This window comes from Vigna unguiculata, chromosome 2, assembly GCF_004118075.2.
Source record: "Vigna unguiculata cultivar IT97K-499-35 chromosome 2, ASM411807v1, whole genome shotgun sequence".
NCBI classification, from domain to species: Eukaryota; Viridiplantae; Streptophyta; class Magnoliopsida; order Fabales; family Fabaceae; genus Vigna; species Vigna unguiculata.
Window position 1 is genome coordinate 6673864 of NC_040280.1, and position 20526 is coordinate 6694389.

The following is a 20526-nucleotide window of genomic DNA, read 5'->3' on the forward strand; positions in this document are numbered from 1 at the left end:
CATCTTCTTTGTCTCGTAATATGAGAATGTTATTGATAATAGTATCCTAATCTTAGCCCTTCATCTTCCTCATACATTGAAGCACCACTCCTAAACCTCTTACTCTAGAATTACTCCTACTTTTGAGCTTTGTAAACACCCAATTTCTGTTGACAAAAAGAAGAAGATGGACATCTTCCTTCAATAAGGAGTTTTGATGATTATGATGATGATGACTTATGGAGAAATGTTGAAGACTTAAAGAATGCATGAAGCTTGAATTTAAGAGATTAAGTGAAAACTTAAGAGTTTAGTTGTTTAGGTCTTGTAATATATGAATGTTATTTAAAATGGTTAAATTAGTATGTCAAGAGTTAAAAGGAAAAACCCAAGCAATAGAGCACCAAGACAATTTTATTTATTTGCAAAACTCACTGGAATAATCGATTATTCTTAGTGATAATCGATTATCTCAATTAAAACTAATTTTTGAGAAAAGCCTCTATGATAATTGATTATCACCTGTTGATAATAGATTTTACTGGCTGATAATAGATTATCACAACGAGAAAAATATTTTCAGAAAAGTTTATGTGATAATCGAATTATCTATGGCAGTTGTAACTTAACCTTTCAAATTCTTAACCTAATTTCTAAATAGGCTTCTATGAATAAAGTGGTAGGCTTTCATTTCAAAATACAAAAGTTAGAAAAGTCTGAGTACTTGAGAACTCTCTATGGGAAGACTTTGAAAAACCTAGTGTGGGTAGAACAATAACTTTCATCAAGTGGGATCTTGAGTGATTGAGTGTTGCTGCTGTTGTTAGGAGAAGCCAATTATCCTTTGTGTGATTCAAAGGAGGTGTTCATCCCTTGTAGATTTCAAGGAAGGTGTTTTTTAAACCCTAAACTTTCTTATATGTGATTGTGTTTGTGATTTATTTTAGTGATTGAGTTAATCTCATTTTTTAGTGATTAACAACTGGATGTAGGGTCTTTTGATCCGAACCAATATAAATACCTTGTGCAATTTTCTCTTCTCTATTCTCTTTATTTTATTAATAACCCAATTCACTGTCCCTCTTGGTTTTTGTCCAAATCATTTCACTGCTTAATTTCAACAATTTCGTCCGGGTAAAAAATAAAAAATTTAATTCAAAAAATAATTAGAAAAAAAAACAAAAAAAGTGAATATTGAATTGAGTATAAATATATATTTCTATTTTTACTTTTTATCTTATTTCAACTTTAAATTTATCTTGTTTTTATTTTTATTTCAATTTACTTTTATTTTATGGCTTTTATTATTATTATTATTATTATTATTATTATTATTATTATTATCTTATTCTATTTTATATTCATTTCAACTTATTTTATTTTTTAATTTAAATTTTCGTCTTATTTTATTTCTTTTTTTTCTTATTTCGTTTTTTTATTCTTTTAATATATATATATATATATATATATATATATATATATATATATATATATATATAATGAAAAATGAAAAAAAGTGGAAATCAAGTCAACGTAATTGCAGTTCTGTAAACCCTTCCTCTCTCATGCAAGGAAAATTTGTCAGCCTTCTTTTATGCTCCCTTTACGAGTCATGGCATGAAAAAGGAAACACTAGAACTATATCATAGTTGTACATTGACAACAATTGTGGTGGACTGGCAAAAGGAAACATGCATCTTGCTTTTGTTCATTTTCAAAAGTTTTCACATAATACGCATGAGATGAGATGGAAAGGTGGCATGGTAATAAGAGGAGCAATCTAAAACGAAAAAAAGGGCGGTGGGGAACTTCCAAGCATCATAAGAGCACAAGTTTTGAGTACACTCTTGAGGAGAAAAAATTGAAGATTGCAAATGTACAAGAGGAACATAAGGGGGGAAGGAAGTAACAAAGTGATAAGGAGAAATACAAAGGAACCACAAACTTGGAGCCAAAGACGAGGAAAACAAGATCCAAAATCACAAAGCACTAGCACAAGCGAAGGAAGCTCCAAGGTAAGCACTACACCTTCAATATCTTCGATCCTTGAATGATTCTAGAATACCATGAACGAACATAATACTATTGTGTTTACTGTATTTAACCTGTTAAAAACATGATTCAAATGTATCACACGATATTGTTATGTAAGCTTGCATTGTTGCTATCTCTCCATCTTTTGGCTTAATCGAAACAAATCCCATCACATTCAACCCATTTCACTCTTTTCCACCATCTCATACCTACCTTCATCTCTAAAGAACCATCACATTGAACTTCAAGACTCACCTTACCTCCATTAAGGACCATCAACTAGTCACGCATCATTTCACCACCTCACCCTCAATCTTTGTTGCCATCATCAACATCATCCCCTCACCACTCTATTCTCCTCCGCCTGTACACACATCATCCCCTCCATTATTTTTTTAAAATTGTAACTATCTTTTTAAATTAAATAAAATAAAAAATTAATAAAAATTAAATTAAGTATTTTTTTATTTATTTTATAAAGTACAATAGTCAATAATAAAAAATAAAATCAAATATATAAAGAAACAAAATTATTAAGATATTTTTTATTTTCTTTCCCATTGTCTTTTGAGTTTCTCATATGTTGTATTCTTCTCTCATATGTATTTATCTATTTATTTTGTTACTAAAATAAGTTAGACAGACACTCATCATTTGTGTCCTTATTTTTTCATATCTTCTCTTCCATTAATAAATAAATAAAAATTTAATTTTTTTTGTCTCACTTAATAGTAAACTTTTTGTTTAACATTTAGCACTATTTTTTTATCTTATGACCTTTTGTATATTTATTTTTTATTAATATAGAAGAAGAAACAATGTAATATGTGATTTTTCATAGTCGATTTTTAAATGTAACTTGATTATCATAGTTTTTTTTAGTAATTATATCTCTCAACTTTTGATTATATTATGATAAATTATTTTTCAGTCTTAAATTTATTTTTTAAATAGGTATATTGATGAGAAATTAAAGAATAAACTTCTTTTTTAAATAGGTATATTCACATTCATTCTTCATCATCAATAAAAACAATCCATTGATTCTATTACAATCTCATTTCTGCAATTCAAGTTAACATCGAACTAGAACCCCATTCCAGCACCAAACATTCAAATCTTATCTTCCCCAATCACCCAAATCTAATCAGAGCTTTGAACGAAGGACGCACACTAATGGCAGTGGCCCTAGGTGTTCGTGTGGAGGCAGTTCGAACCGCGCTTGGGAGCAGGAAGAGTGAAGGTCACATGTCTCTAGGCTCTCGTCGTCAAGGTCCATGGTGGACACCAGTGTCACTGATGACGTCTTTGGCTGGTTGTAGTGGGGTGATGATCTATTGGGTTTGGGTTTCGATGCTTGCGCGAGAACGATGTCGTTGAGTATCGCAAAGGATGTCGATGTCTCCGACATTGATTATCATTAATGACAAGCCAACGTGGTGGCATGGTGAAGTAAAGATGGAGGTGGTGTTTTGGTGGACAATGATGAGAGAAAAGGTCTCGTGCGTTGGGGAAGAAGGAAGAAATAGACGTGTTGCCTCGGGTGAAACTTCTAGTGGTGATCAGAGTCGTCACTGGCGTCCCTATCCCACCGAAATGGTGCAAGTTTTGGTTTGTTCCGCACGTGAGAGGGGGAATAAGAAACCCTCATGGTTTCTATTTTGAAGAGGAAGGGGGTTAAGGTTGCCCCTAACCATTCTTTGTGTTGCCACCCTTTTTATTTGATCTAGGTTGTTTCCATTTTGTTTGTGCACCCTCTGCTGCTATTCCCACTCCCCTTGCTTTGCGACTTCCAAACACCACGTTTTGTGCTATTTACATTCACGCCACACTTGTTTAGTTTTAACTTCGTACACCCCCATAATTGTTAACTCAACACATCATGTTTTCTGTTGGCGTTAATTTTGTTTTGGGTCTGTTTGTGTTTACTCGTTCCACCCCTACTTTTTATGTCCTGCACCATTTTACCATTGCTCCTCATTCTTTGATTGCAGCTTACTTTTCACAATTCTCATTTTATTTTCAGCCTTTTCCTTTTCACTCCACTGATTTATGCTTGCACCCCCATGCATTTATTCCATATTTCCCCCTGTTTTAATTAAATTCCATCCTTTCATACTGGTGTTTTTTTGTCTAGAAAACAACAAAAAACATTTAAAAATTATAAAAAATAGAGAAAAAAAAACAAAAAATATTTTTGTGTTTGTCCGATCATCCACACAATGTGACATTCATCTTCAAAAATATTAAAAATAATTTTCTCTTTCAATTTTTGGTGTATGATTCTCATCATATGACACATATTTTCAAGTAATTAAAAAATACCAAAAATATAAAATTTCAAAGAGCTACGTGATCATTGATTCTCCATTGTGAGATACGTAGGAGTAAGGTCAGTCCTTGTCAGATTCATCTCCCAAAAATCCAAAATCATTTTAAAAATAGTTTTCCAAATATCTTTTAAAGAACTATGTAACCCTGATTTCTTGTTTTGAATGGGAATACGTAGGACCAAGGTTAATCTTTGTCGGGCCTAAAAACCAAAAATACATTTTTGTTTCTTTTATATATTCTTGCCTTGTTATTTTTAGGGAAAATTAACATTTTGAAAACCACATCAACTTTGCATGTTTGGTTAAAGGTATCGCCCTCGGGCGGGCATTACAAGGTGCTAACACCTTCCCTACGCGTAATCAACTCTTGAACCCAAAAATCTAGTTTTTCGTAAACTTGCTTAATCTTCATGATTTTCCAGAATAAACTATGGTGACGACTCCACAATCTCTTTTTCAAACTCGTTTCTTTTTTGTTTCGTCGTCCTGTCGCGATTTTGATTGCGACAAGCTTATTTTGGACCTTTTCATCCCTTTTCTTTAAGGCTTTAATTTGTTCCTCCAAGAGAACAATTTTACTATCTCTTTCAAATTGTTCTTTCCATATTTAAATTGTACTATATTCAATCCTAGACCCATTCACCCCTCCCCCCCCCCCCACACACACCTCTACCGACCCACACACACACAAATAGATAGATATATATAAAAAAATTATTTCATCTTGTTGGCTTGCTTTACATTTCTAGTCACACACATCTATCATTCATAATATACTATATTTCTTTTATACCAAGATCAAACCAAAACCACAAATACATAATAAGTCACCAACACATCCAGCGAAGGGATTGCTCGCCCAATGAGAATGTATCCCTTGCCTCTTTTCCATAATCAATTTTGGCACTTGCTCAACGAATAATTGGGTTGCCCAACGAGTCTGCATAACACATACACATAAATGTGCATAATTAGTAGTATCTTTACCTCAATTGAGAGTTTTCCTTCCATGAACAAGTCATAAACAACACCAATTTGATAAAAATGCCCCATTTGAACTAAAGATATCGTGCTATATATAAACCCTAAATTCACAACATCATATATCCTTTCATCAATCAACACAACTTCACACAATCATATATTTCCTCACCTAATTCAACCAAGATCAATCCAAACTAATAAACTAATTCAACCATCAATATATAGAGAACCAAACAACCAAATCAAACAATGGAATTCAGATGTGCAAAGGTTAAGATTAGCTTCCCTTACCTTGGTTAAATTGTCTTTGCTTTCAAGTGTGCTCTCTAGATCTCTATTCACACAAGAAGACCTAAACAAACTATCAAAACCCCAATAAAAGTTATAAACATTACATCATGATCATAGAGTAACAAAGATTCACCAAGAGCAACCTTGAGTCACATGTATAGTTCTAAGACTCACATGCAACCCATGTGCTAAAATGCTTAAAAAAGGGTAAAACTAGAACTTACTCTATTAGACTCTTTGTTCAGATGTTGCATAAAGATCTTCCCCAAAAGCACTCATACGGTTCTTAATCTTCAAACATATGAAGTTTGGAGTCGAAATCAAAAAGAAAAGGAAGATATGGATTCTAGAGGGAAGGTTTAAAGAGATGGTAGTTTTATAAAAATGAATTTCAGTTATTAGAAACCTTTATATAGTTTAAATCTTTTATTAATAATATATTGTAGTTGATAAGTGTCTAGTTTAAGTAAAATTACATATCATTTAGATACTTATCTTGTATGAATTTGACATAAATCTTAGTAAAACAACCTCATTTGCGCTTAATTATAGAATGAGGAATAAAGAAGTTATAAAAAGTGGAAATGAATTTGATTGTGCTATTTTTGTAGATAAAATGAAGGAAATTTAGAAGTTGGTGTTGAGCCCCAAAATTGACACTAAGCAACAAAAGTTGGATTTTGAAGATTCAAAATATAAGCCACACATGAAGAAACCTTTAAGCTCAAGAATGTCAACTAAGCTTCAAGAGAAAACCCACTTGAGAAGGAAAAGCTTGATTGTTAATCACCAAGTTAAATGCTCAAGCATGGAAGCAAACCCACCTAAGGAGGAAACCTCACAGCAGATCAACTTGATTGGAGTTAGAGTAACACTTACTTTTTCTATGAAAACAGAGCATACCTATGTTTCTATATGTTGATTTTGTATACCTATTTAGAGAGAAACTCACTAGAGATCTTAGGCTTATATCATAACATCTTTAGGAAGCTGTGGAAGGAGAAAAAATTCTCCATTTACTTGCTGCAAAGATCATTATGAGCAACTAACTTCTTCCTAGTTGGGATTGAATGTAACTTCTCTAAACTCTTTGTACTGCACTTGATTTAATATATATCATGTTCTTGTTTTATGTGTTGGTTATTTGATTTGCTTTTATTTCTTTGATGACTTGGTCATTCATCATACTTCATCAACATTAAATGTAGTGGGAACTTGTTTAGTGTTTGATCTAATCAAATTTCCTAATGCTTGGTAGATATCAAGGATGGATCTACGACTTTAGTTTGTTTAAAGAGTCTTGTTCGTTAATGGAAATGTTCCTCCACCTAGGTGAGAATCACCTTGCGTCTAACATCCTTAGGGTCTAATACTACAGTAATGGAGTTAGAATTACATTTATGAGCACTTCCAATAAAACTAAAATAAAGGACTTAACTCATTGAGAATTAAGGGTAGTACAATTGAATGAAAGAAGGTAAGTTTCAGTCCCAACACCTTAATCAACATCACTTATCTTTATTCAAACGTGTTTCCAAAATTTCAAACCTTTTTCAATTATTCCATTACAAAGTTGAATAAATTATATACTATTGTTTTATCAAACTAAATCCCTGTTGATACGACCTTCTTGTGCTATAATCGAACCAATGCACTTATTGATAATTTACACCTTTAACTAGGCTTCAACAATAGTATTCTTTTTTATAAAACCACCACAACTCTAAAGCCATTTTCTAGGTTCTCACATTCTAAACTACTATACTATTATCCCACTATCCTATTACAAAACTATACATAAGAGAAAAATACTATTTCCTATATACTCAGATTGTTGGTTCCTCATTCTCCAAAGGTGTGTCGACACTTGTATCTTCCTCTACACACACACAAAAAATGTGATCATTACAAAAAGAAGAAAGACAAAACATAACAAAACTAACAAATAAAATGGAGTAAGATGTTTTTAAAAGAATCGTCATATATTAATAATTATGTTATATCATTTCACACCACATCTCAAACATATATAAAACTATATACCACACATTAAAAGACTTTTCTAGACGTAATCATCCAGATAACATGCATTGATGTTGATTCATTGGAAATTATGCACTTGTGGTGACCTGTACTACTTCGTAAAGCCATTTCCATTAGGTTTCACCCTACCATACACAAGGTCAATCCTCTCTCAGTCCTATGAACCCTATAACCGTTCTTCAATTAGGATTTCTTACTACTCTCACCATCTAACCCTCATTTACACAAGTCTGAATGGTTAGTAGAGCATCAGGATAACCTCCATTTCTGAATCCTTACTTCAATGCACACCTAAAAGAATTATATGTCAAATCCACCTTGGATTTGCGCTTACTATGGTCACACAATTCATACATATTATAGTTACACACATTAAACAAATAGTCAAACACCCTTAAAATTTTGCAAGATTATTTTTAAATAGCCCAAACTCGTCCAACTACCAAAACTCCTTGAAATTTTAATTTATTTTCGCATAATGCCAACTAGAAGGCACCTAATGCTACACTTCGACACCTAGAGCCCTATACGTCCAACGAGAACACTCCTAGAGCTCCCATGATTTGATTCGAAGTATCACGCTTAGCTCCCAAGATTGTTTGTACCTTGGAGTTCTGCTTTGGAATACATATCACTACTGAAATGGCTCTATATATCATTAGAACAAAAAAAGAGAACAAAATAAATCAAACTCAAGGTGAAACAGAGGAATACTAATATAGGATTAAAATATATCATAATGAATTACAATAATTGTGTTTTTCTTGGAAGCCTTTATCAAAATCCAATGTCTTTGCAACTCTTGACTTTCAGTTGTAGGAAATTGAAGCAATGTTTGACCTATCTAACATTGCAAATTGATTATAAGACTAATGGATTATAACATTATGATAAAATAATTACTGAATATATTTGGTGTTGTGAATATAGTAGTTTAGAAAAATAAGGTTGAATTACCATCTCTTTAGTTATTCTAAGATTGTTCTTCACAATGGGATGTTTTTGCTATTTGACATTATTTATATTAATGCCATTATTGTTTATATTAATGCCATTACATACTAAGGATGCAAATGTGTTGGCAACTATAAGGCTATAACAACAATCAATTTCGCTTGTTTTTTTGTAACATATTCAATATAATAGTTACTTATTACCAATCAAAGATTTGCACAAGGTCATGAATATTTGTAAGTAAAAGGTATATTTTGTTGGTGTAGGGAAGAATTATAGACCTAATGAAGGTATTGAATAACAATTCTCGTATGTTTGCAACACATTAATGTCATTTGTTCAAGTGAAAATATCGTTGCAACTCAACCTCTAAAACTACCAAATTTTCACTCTAAGCAAGAAAATTTTTGTTCAAGAGAACATATTTTCAGTCAAGCTAAAAAATGTCTTCTTCTTTTTTATAATTTTTTTCTTTTTTCTTCTTATCTCTTTAATGGATTGTAGTTAAATGTTTATCATAAATGTAAAACGAATTTTAGTTTATATATCTAATTATTTTTTATGTTTATATATGTGAATTTTTGTTTGATTTGTGTATTAAGTATTGACACATGTTGTAACAAAGATTTTGTGGCTTCACTGTTGAACTAAGTCATATAAACTATGATTTGAGGTAGTAAGAAGTTGAGGTGGGAATTTTTACACTATACAAATGTGCAACATGGATTGTAATGAACTTATATGATTTCATGATGTTTGGGTTCACTTGTAAATCCAAATCTTAAATTGGATCATAAGTTAATCTTTGGTAAGACATTCTTAATATAAGCCTTTTGCAGAATGTTAGTTGATATTTTGCTTGTTGAATATTTTTTTAGGTTAAATTACTCTTTCGGTCCCTCTATTTGTCAAGAAATTTTATTTTGGTCCTCAAGTTTTTTGTTGTCTCAATTTGGTTCTCATTTTCTTAAAAATGATTCAATTTGGTCCTTATTGTTAGTTTGACCAAAAGGTATTAAAGTCAACGCCACATGTCAATTTTTGGTTTTTTTTCAATTTTTTGAATTTTTGAATTTCTTAAAAATTTTAAATTTTTTATTTTATTTTTTAAATGTGTCACTTCATAGTTGTGTCACGTGTCAAAATGACTCAATTTGGTCCCTATATTTGTTTTTAATTTCAATTTAATCCCAATTTTTGTAAAATTGAAGTAATATTGTCCATCCTTAAATTGACACTAAATTTATTTTTTATAAATCTTATGGTGATATTCTTACTAAAATTAACGTTTTTATTAAATATTTCTATAAATATTTTAAATTAACTTTAAATTCTATACAAAACATTAGACTTTGATTTTGTTTTGAACTTTAAATTTAGTTTCTAAACTTATCTGTGACAAGTTATTTGATTTTTCATCTTCACTAAGTTTGTATAATATGATACACTTGATGTCTTTATATATGACTAGAGTAAACACAGGCGCTATCGCTTATGTGTGTACACATTTTTTGAATATGCATGATATTATATTAGTAGTTGATGATATTGTAATGTTATTAAGTTAATAAACAAAATAAAATTATATTTATAAAAATAAAGTGAAATGTACGGAGAAAATATGAAAAAATAATTATTGATGAATAGGAGAAAAAAGAAGAAAGAGATAAATAAATAGTTTTATAAAAACTTGTAAAAGTAACCGTTAATTTTTAAAAATTTAACAAATGATTACATTGTAAAGGGTAAAATTGGAATTATGAAAAGTGGACACAAAAAAAGGAATCCTCTTTATATATAGTTATAGATGACAAAATTGTTAATTTTTGAAATTAAGTTTGGGGTTTAACTTTGTTTAATAATAAAACTAAAAAAAATTGTTTAAAAATATTTCTACAAATAGTTAATAAAAATGTCAATTTTATTAAGAATATCATCATAAGTTTTATATAAAGATTAAATTGAGTGTCAATCTAAGGAGGGACAATGTTGCTTCATTTTTACAAAAATTGGGATTAAATTGAAACTAAAAACAAATATAGGGACCAAATTGAGTCATTTTGACATGTGTCACAATTGTGAAGTGACACGTGTAAAAAATAAAAAAATTCAAAAAAATTAAAAAAATAAAATAAAATCAAAAATTGACACGTGGCATTGACTTTAACACCGTATGGTCAAAATTAACGGCGATGACCAAATTGAATCATTTTTTCAGAAAATGAGGACCAAATTGAGACAACGAAAAACTTGAGGATCAAACTGAAATTTTTTGACAAATAGAGGGACCAAAAGAGTAATTTAATATATTTTTTTATGTATAGATTTATATATGGTATGTAATTTTTAAATGCTAGATTTCAAATGAAAGTGCGTGTAGACTTGATAATTAAAATGCATCTTTATATATATATATATATATATATATATATATATATATATATATATATATATATATATATATATATATATATATATATATATATATATATATATATCCTTATATAAACATATTTATATTTGTATATATTTTTGTGTATTTAGGTTGTATTATTTATTATTATAATTAGATTTGAAAAAACCATTTATTTAGTTTATAGTATAGATGGTTTAATTTTTAGAGTGTTACATAAATGACAAAATACAAAAAAAAGACTATAATTATATTTAAATTAAGCTTTTTTATTATTATTTAATAAACTATTTTTATTTTTTAAGCTATTTATTTATTAAATTAAGTAAATAAAAGATATGTTTCAATACTTTAAATATGACATATTAAAAGTAATATTTTGATTATTCTTATTAAAATTTGATATATTCATTAAAAATACTTGATGTTTATTCCTCGAGGGTTATGTATAATACATTATTAGACTGCATTAAATAAGTTTTACCTTTAAGAGGCAATAAAGTTAAAATTATTATACTAATTTAATATTTAATAACATGAAATTGAACTATATTAAATACTGTATTTATTACGAAATTACTGCACCGGTTACATTACTACTTCGTTGTCGTTTAGTATGTTACATTTAATAAGAACTTCACATTTTTTTCTTATAAATAATCAAGAGACCAACTTCTGATATAACAATAATCACCAAATTATTATAACAAACATCAGAATTTCAAAATTTGCAACATCATGAAAGATATGTCAAAGAAATCATTCATATTAGCACTCTTATTTGTAATTTTCGCAATAGAAGTTTATTATGGTATTTATTTTCTGTTTATCGTATGGTTTCTGAATATTATATTTTTCTTGTACATACCTATAATAAAAACATGCAATTATTTTATAGGTCATTCAATTTCAATGGAATCAGTCACAAAAGATGATGCTATAGTTGTATGTCCATGCCAAACAAAGAAGGATTGTCTTCGCAATATTCGCTCTCTACCATGCGGTCCATCTGTAGTTACTTGCTTTGAGGGATATTGCCGTTGTAATCATAACCAGAAATCAGGTATTCAAATTTGTTTATTTTTTACAATTAAACATAATATGTTGATATAAAAGTTAAAAAAAATGCACTATTTGTCAAATCGAGTGTGTGAAAGTCTTATTTATTCGGATTTCAAAAGTTTTGTGGTAAAATTGGATTGATATTGTAAATTAATATGAAATTATTTCTAACTATTTTTTAATTATTTGGTTTATAATATTTCAACTCATTGATGGTTATAACATCCAAACCTCCATTAATAGTTTTAAATTGCAGTCGGTCATTTTTCTAAAACTATTCTAATTCTCTTTAAAAGATCTTAACATTTGAAATTATAAAATTTTATCAAAGTCTAAATTCAGACCGTAATTAAATATTCTGGTATGAAATTTAAGTGTTCTTACAAAAGGTATTCTTCTATGTTATTTAGAAGATTTTTTTTATTATTTCTTTCGTAATAGATATTAATTTCTGGTTTTTATGATTGTTTTAGTAGTTATGGTTAAAAGCCTTTTTTATAATGTTTTATATGAATTAGGTTTGCCCCCATTTTTTTAAATTTATTTTCTTTTAATAATATTTTTCCAGTAAAAACGTTATGTTTATCATGAATTTATAAAGAAAAAAAAAACAAATTGTGACTGTTTTCAGCATTCTCGTGACAAAAGCGTATTATTCTATCTATTTTCTATTATATAATCATTATTAAATGCTTTATTTTATTTAGTTTTATTAACATTATAATTATTGAATTTTGCAGATAATTTGTTTCCGAGAGAACCAATAGGAGAGGCAGGAGTGAATGATTCTACATGAAACATTTTAAATAAATGTATTTGAAAGTTGTAAGATTCAAGACTCTCATGGGATAGTTCTAGCCTAAATAATATTATGAGCTGTATGGTTCATAATTGAAATATATAAAAGCGAATAATAAATAAAAAACTTTCATTTCTTTCATGCCCGTAATGCACTTTAGGAGCTTCCAATAACTAAACTAATTTACGATTGAGCACTCGTTTAGATATGTTGAAGTATTTTTCGGTAAATTTCTTTATGATAATAAATATAATAAAAACTAAATTAGTTATTAGAACCTTCTAATTTGTTTTTTAATATTTACTAGATGGTTTATCTATTATTAACATGTAGTTTTGTGAATTTTAGTTATTAGAACTTTCTAATTTGTTTTTTAGTATTTACTAGATGATTTATCTATTATATTGATATGAATCACAATTGATTTTTTTATTTAAAGAATAACATAAATGGAATAAGATGGATATTTTCTCTGATAAAATTAATTTTAACCAAATAGCTCCAAATAGGGATGGCAACGGGCGGGGTGGGGACGAATTTCGCTATCTCATACCCATTCTCGTAGAAAAAATCTATCTCCATCTCACCCCCAAATTCAACGGGTATCAAAATTTTGTCTCATCCCCATCCCCACCGAGTAACGGGTATAACCTCGTACCTAGAGATGGCAAATAAACCCGTTCCCGTGGGTATTGTCCGAACCCGTCCCCGTTTTGACAGGGAATCCCTGCATTGACTGGGTATGGGTATGGGTATGGGGAATCCCGACTTTTTCAATTGGGTATGGGGATGGGTATGGGGATGTACATATCCCCGCCATATTACCCGTCCTCGTTTAAATTATTAAAATATTCCTAATTAATTAAATAACCATATATATATATATATATATATATTATTTTTTATTTATTCTAATTATTTGGTTTGTCATGAAACTCATTCACATTTCAATTATATTTTTCATTGTATCATAATCTTTATGTAATTATGTTAAAAATATGTATGTTAATTAAATTTTGTTATGTCTCACATTTGAATATTTCTATTATTTTTTAATATTTTTATTTAATGTATATTTTTCTTTCACATAAAAATGTTTAATACTCTCAATTTAAGTATTTAATAGCACAAACATTAAATTTACTAGGTAATATAAAAAAAATCATTTACTTATTATTCTTATTATTAGTTTTTGTTTCATTTGAATAACTTTTTTATTTCACTAAAATACTTTTTGTTATTTCTCAACTACTGAGTATATATGTTGATATTTGAAAAGTTTTCTTAGATCTCTAAGATATTTTTCAACTTATCATATCCTTAATTATACATTTGTTTTCCTTTGTGCGATTTCTTTCAATAGTCTCTCAAATTATTTGTAAACATTTATTATTTTTTTAATATTTTTATTTCTTGTTTATTTTCATTATGTAGAATACTATTTCGATATATTTTATTTAATTATTTTTTATTTTTTAACTCATTATTAATCATACTGTAATTTTGTCACTATAATTGTATAAATAACTTTTATTTACTACAATATAAAAATTTAATGTAATTGTCAATAATATTTTTTTATCACCATCCAACATAGTTGAAGTTCAAAAGATACAAGATCTATGTTAAAATTTTATTATTATGATTTTCATTTGTTCTTTGTATCATTTTGATTAAGTAATGTACTATAACTTTTATTAGTGTATAAAAAAGAGATTCATTAGAATTTAAAAGATTGAAGTAAACAAACATTTCAAATATATTTTAATTTGAATATTTGTTTTCCTTTTATATTTTTTTAAAAATATTTTTAAATTTTATCAACTAGGTTTCATTAATGTTTGCAAATTTAATAAATGTGTTGGTTCTCATGAAATTTTATTTGGTATTATAATCTAAGATGTAAAAAATTATAATTTATTTTAAACTTTTATTATGATTATTATTATTTTTTGTATCATTTTGATCAAATGATGTATTATAACTTTTATTAGTGTATAAAAAAGAGATTCATTAGAATTTAAAAGATTGAAGTAAACAAACATTTAAAATATATTTTAATTTGAATATTTGTTTTTCGTTTATATTTTTTTTAAATATTTTTAAATATTATCAACTAGGTTTCATTAATGTTTGTAAATTTGATAAATGTGTTGGTTCTGATGAAATTTTATTTGGTATTATAATCTAAAATGTAAACAATTATAATTTATTTTAAGCTTTTATTATGATTATTATTTGTTCTTTGTATCATTTTGATCAAATGATGTATTATAACTTTTATTATTGTATAAAAAAGAGATTTATTAGAACTTAAAAGATTGAAGTAAACAAACATTTAAAATATCAATTATGTTCTTTGTATCATTTTGATCAAATGATGTATTATAACTTTTATTAGTGTATAAAAAAAAGATTTATTAGAATTTAAAAGATTGAAGTAAACAAATATTTAAAATATATTTTAATTTGAATATTTGTTTTTCTTTTATATTTTTTAAAAAATATTTTTAAATTTTATCAACTAGGTTTCATTAATGTTTGCAAATTTAATAAATGTGTTGGTTCTCATGAAATTTTATTTGGTATTATAATCTAAGATGTAAAAAATTATAATTTATTTTAAACTTTTATTATGATTATTATTATTTTTTTGTATCATTTTGATCAAATGATGTATTATAACTTTTATTAGTGTATAAAAAAGAGATTCATTAGAATTTAAAAGATTGAAGTAAACAAACATTTAAAATATATTTTAATTTGAATATTTGTTTTTCGTTTATATTTTTTTTAAATATTTTTAAATATTATCAACTAGGTTTCATTAATGTTTGTAAATTTGATAAATGTGTTGGTTCTGATGAAATTTTATTTGGTATTATAATCTAAAATGTAAACAATTATAATTTATTTTAAGCTTTTATTATGATTATTATTTGTTCTTTGTATCATTTTGATGAAATGATGTATTATAACTTTTATTATTGTATAAAAAAGAGATTTATTAGAACTTAAAAGATTGAAGTAAACAAACATTTAAAATATCAATTATGTTCTTTGTATCATTTTGATCAAATGATGTATTATAACTTTTATTAGTGTATAAAAAAAAGATTTATTAGAATTTAAAAGATTGAAGTAAACAAATATTTAAAATATATTTTAATTTGAATATTTGTTTTTCTTTTATATTTTTTAAAAAATATTTTTAAATTTTATCAATTATGTTTTATTAATGTTTGCAAATTTAGTAATTGTTTTAGTTCTCATGAAATTTTATTTGGTATTATAATATAAAATGTAAACAATTATAATTTATTTTAAAGTATTTAATATCGAAGAAACAATCATCATTCTAATATTGAATATTTGATAATATTATGTTTCCTTTATCATAATTTTTTATTATTTTATAAAAATTAATTAAAATTAATATTGAAATAGTAAGAAAATGGGTATGGGTATGGGTACGAGATTATACCTGTTACCCGGTGGGGATGGGGATGGGTCAAAAGTTTAATACCCGTTGGGTTTGGGTATGGGGATGAATTTTTTTACGGGGATGGGTATGGGATAGCGAAACCCGTGCCCGCCCCGTCCCGTTGCCATACCTGTACCCGTTTTCTTACTACTCCAATATTAATTTTTATAAAATGATAAAAAATCTCGGTAAAGGAAACATAATATTATCAAATATTCAATATTAGAGGATGATTGTTTCTTCGATATTAAATACTTTGAAATAAATTATAATTGTTTACATTTTATATTAGAATACCAAATAAAATTTCATGAAAATCAAAATATTTATTAAATTTGCAAACTGCAAAAATTAATGAAATCTAGTTGATAAAATTTAAAAATATAAAGGAAAACAAATATTCAAATTAAAATATATTTTAAGTGTTTGTTTACTTCAATTTTTAAAATTCTAATGAATCTTTTTTAATACACTAATAAAAGTTATAATACATCACTTGATCAAAATGATGCAAAGAACAAATAATAAACATAATAATAAAATTTTGACATAGATCTTGTATCTATTGAACTTCAATGTTTGTTGGATGGTGATAAAAAAAAATTCATGGTAATTACATTAAATTTTTATATTGTAGTAAATAAAATTTATTTATACAATTATAGTGAAAAATTACATTATTATTGATAATGAGTTAGAAAATAAAAAATAATTAGATAAAATATATTGAAATAATATTGTGCATGATGAAAATAAACAATAAATAAAAATATTAAAAAATTAACAAATGTGTGTCTTAGAAACTATTTGAGAGACTATTGAAAGAAATCGCACAAAGGAAAACAAATGTATAATTAAGGGTATGATAAGATGAAAAATACCTTAAAGATCTAAGAAAACTTTTCAAATATCAACATACATACTCAATGGTTTTAACGAGAATTGTTTTAGCGAAACAAAAGTTCTTCAAATGAAACAAAAATTAATAATAATAAGTAAAGAATTTTTTTTATATTACCTAGTAAATGAAATGTTTATGCTATTAAATACTTAAATTGAGAGTATTAAACATTCTCATGTGAAAGGAAAATGTACAATAAATAAAAATATTAAAAAATAATAAAAATATTCAAATGTGAGACATAATTTTTTTTTAATTCATATTCATCATTTTAACATAATTACATAAAATTTATGATAAGATGAAAAATATATTGGAGATGCGAATGGATTTCATGACAAACCAAATAATTAGAAGAAATAAAAAATAGAAAGTATATATATATATATATATATATATATATATGGTTACTTAATTAATTATGAATATTTTCATAATTTAAACGGAGACGGAGATATGGCGGGGACAAGTATTATGACGGGGATATGTACATCCTCATACCCATGCCCATATCCAATTGAAAAAGTTGCAGATTCCCCATGCCCATACCCATATCCATACCCAGTCAATGCGGGATTTCCTGTCCAAACGGGGACGGGTTTGGACAATACCCACAAGGACAGGTTTATTTGTCATCTTTAGTTCCAAAGGGTTATGTTTTTCAAACAGGAAAGATATCATTTTAAACAATGTTCGAAAAACCTTTTTAAATAAACATTTGATATTTAAAGAAATTAAGAAATGCAAAACAAACATTTCTTTGTTGAGATCCTAATGGTTTGATTCACATAATAAGAGATAAGATAGTTTTGATTATAACACAAAGAACAATAAGACGATAAATACATATTAAGACTTCATGGTATCATACATACACAAAATTAAGATTAAATATGTTTTTTTCCTTTAACTTTTAGTGAAAATTGAAATTAGTCCCTCTTGGAAATGTTAAACCAATTTAGTCATTCCTCTCTATAAATGCGTTGATTTAGTCTTTTGAATCAAATTTTATTAAGTTTATTTGATGTTTCAAACACAATAATCATTATATAATACCTTCTTTAACACAATAGTCATTACATAATAGATATTCATTACCTCCGATCTAATCCTTTTATTTATTTTTAATTGATTTTCTACTTTCGCTTTATAAGTTAAAAAAAAAAATTAAAGATTTCATCCTTATATTTGATTAAGTATACTTTGGTGTATCTAGAATAATCACTATGAACATTAAAAAATAATTTTTACCACCTCTAAACTAATTTGTTTTAGATATGCTATAATTAATATTTTTTTAATTTTTAACTTTAAATTAGTTATAATCAATGATAAAAACAAAAAGTATAAAACATTTAAATACAAAAGGTAATAAAATATTGTAGAAAATAAAAAACTTCATGTATAAATCTTTAAAAACATATTTAAGCTCAAAGAAAATGATCGATTTTGAATTAGAAGTGTGTGTTTCTAGTTATTATTAGCTAAAAAATTATAATTTTTTTTAGTTATTTCACAATTCCTCATAAAAAATGTTATTATTACATAATTTTGAAAATTCTTTGGTATAGTTTGAATTTTTTTTATGAACGATAACAATAACATTTAACTATGATTTTAATAATACTAGTTTAATAGTTTAAAGCCTTAAATAGTCATTTGGTCTTAATTTTGATTAAGTTTTTTCAATTTGGTCCCAATTTAGGAATTGTGTTCAATTTGGTCATAAATTTCATAAATATCATTCAATTAAGTCTTTTTATTTAACACCATTAAAATCGATAACATAATAGTGTATATGGTGGATTGTTCTTGTGATGTGGTGCACTATAGATTAACGTGGCCGTTTTGATGTGTATACAATAGATGTTGAACTTGAAAAGGGATATGGTTTTCATTTGTACACATGTGGAGCAATTAAGGGCTTGTTCTACTTGAAGAATTTGGTTGCCATCCTCCTTCTGTTGAAAAGGTATGTCTCGTGAGGCATCATTTTCTTCTTAGAATAGTTGGGTTTTTTGCGATTCATGCCATGGTGGTGGTTATAAGGTTTTAGGCGTATGAAGCACCCTTGTAAAGTGAAGAAAAGATAGATTCCAAAAGATAATCTGCACTTGTATTATGGTGATGGGTTTCTTACAATGTATAAGAAGAAAGCTATAGCTTCATCAGCTATTAGCTAGTACAGATTCAGAAACATAAGACTGAGAAAAAAAAGAAATGACTAGCAGAGAAAGAAACAGACAATCAGAGAGGAAAAATTCTATCTGCCCCCTCTCTCCTTATTCTGCTGCCCTATTTCTATCATGGTGCCACAAAATCTTGCAGTAGAGAATTTGTTATTTTCTTCCTTCCACTCTTACACACTCCCATGTGCCTTGGATCTTGTGCCAGTTGTTTATTCTTTTGTTGACCATCATTTTTACTACTTTGCCCTGTCTCTAAATTATCCAGCTCACGTTCTTTGTTAGCATTACTCATTACTGAATCTGTTTCATTGCCCCCTTCTTTCCAAAGAACCTTGTCCTCGAGGTTAAGATTTGGATAATTCTGCTGCATCACTGCCAGATCCTCCCAAGTGGCCTCATAGTCTTTTAGACCCTCCCATTTGACGAATACTTGGGAAATATGCTCCCCACCTCTCAAAATCACTATAGAATGTAAGATCGCAATCAGTTGCAGAACTGGGTCGTCCTCACTTGTTATCAATGATAAAGGAACATACGGATTGGAGTGGTCCCCTTTAAAAGGTTTCAACAAAGATACATGAAGAACTGGATGGATTTTAGTTGACTCGGGTAACTGCAGTTTGTAGGCCACAGAGCCCACCTTTTGTAACACCTTGAAAGGGCCAAAATAACGCATGCCTAACTTGTTGTTTTTCTTTTGCGAGACTGACAATTGCCTGTATGGCTGGAGTTTCACTAAGACCATATCTCCAATGTTGAATTCCAGGTGGGTGTGCTTTTTATCCGCTTGGAGTTTCATATAAGCTTGAGCTCGCGTTAAGTTCAGTTTCAGCTGTGCCATAATTGTATCCCACTGTTGCAACAATTCTTGCAAATCGGGTGGATCTAGAGCATCCTGATTATACTTAGCTAACGTCGGGGGATCTTTGCCATAGACTGCTTTGAACGGGGTCATTCCCAAACTGCCATGATAAGCTGTATTGTACCAATACTCCACCCAGGCTAAAACCTTGAAGCAACTCTTAGGATTTTGAAAGGTAAAACAATGAATGTACATTTC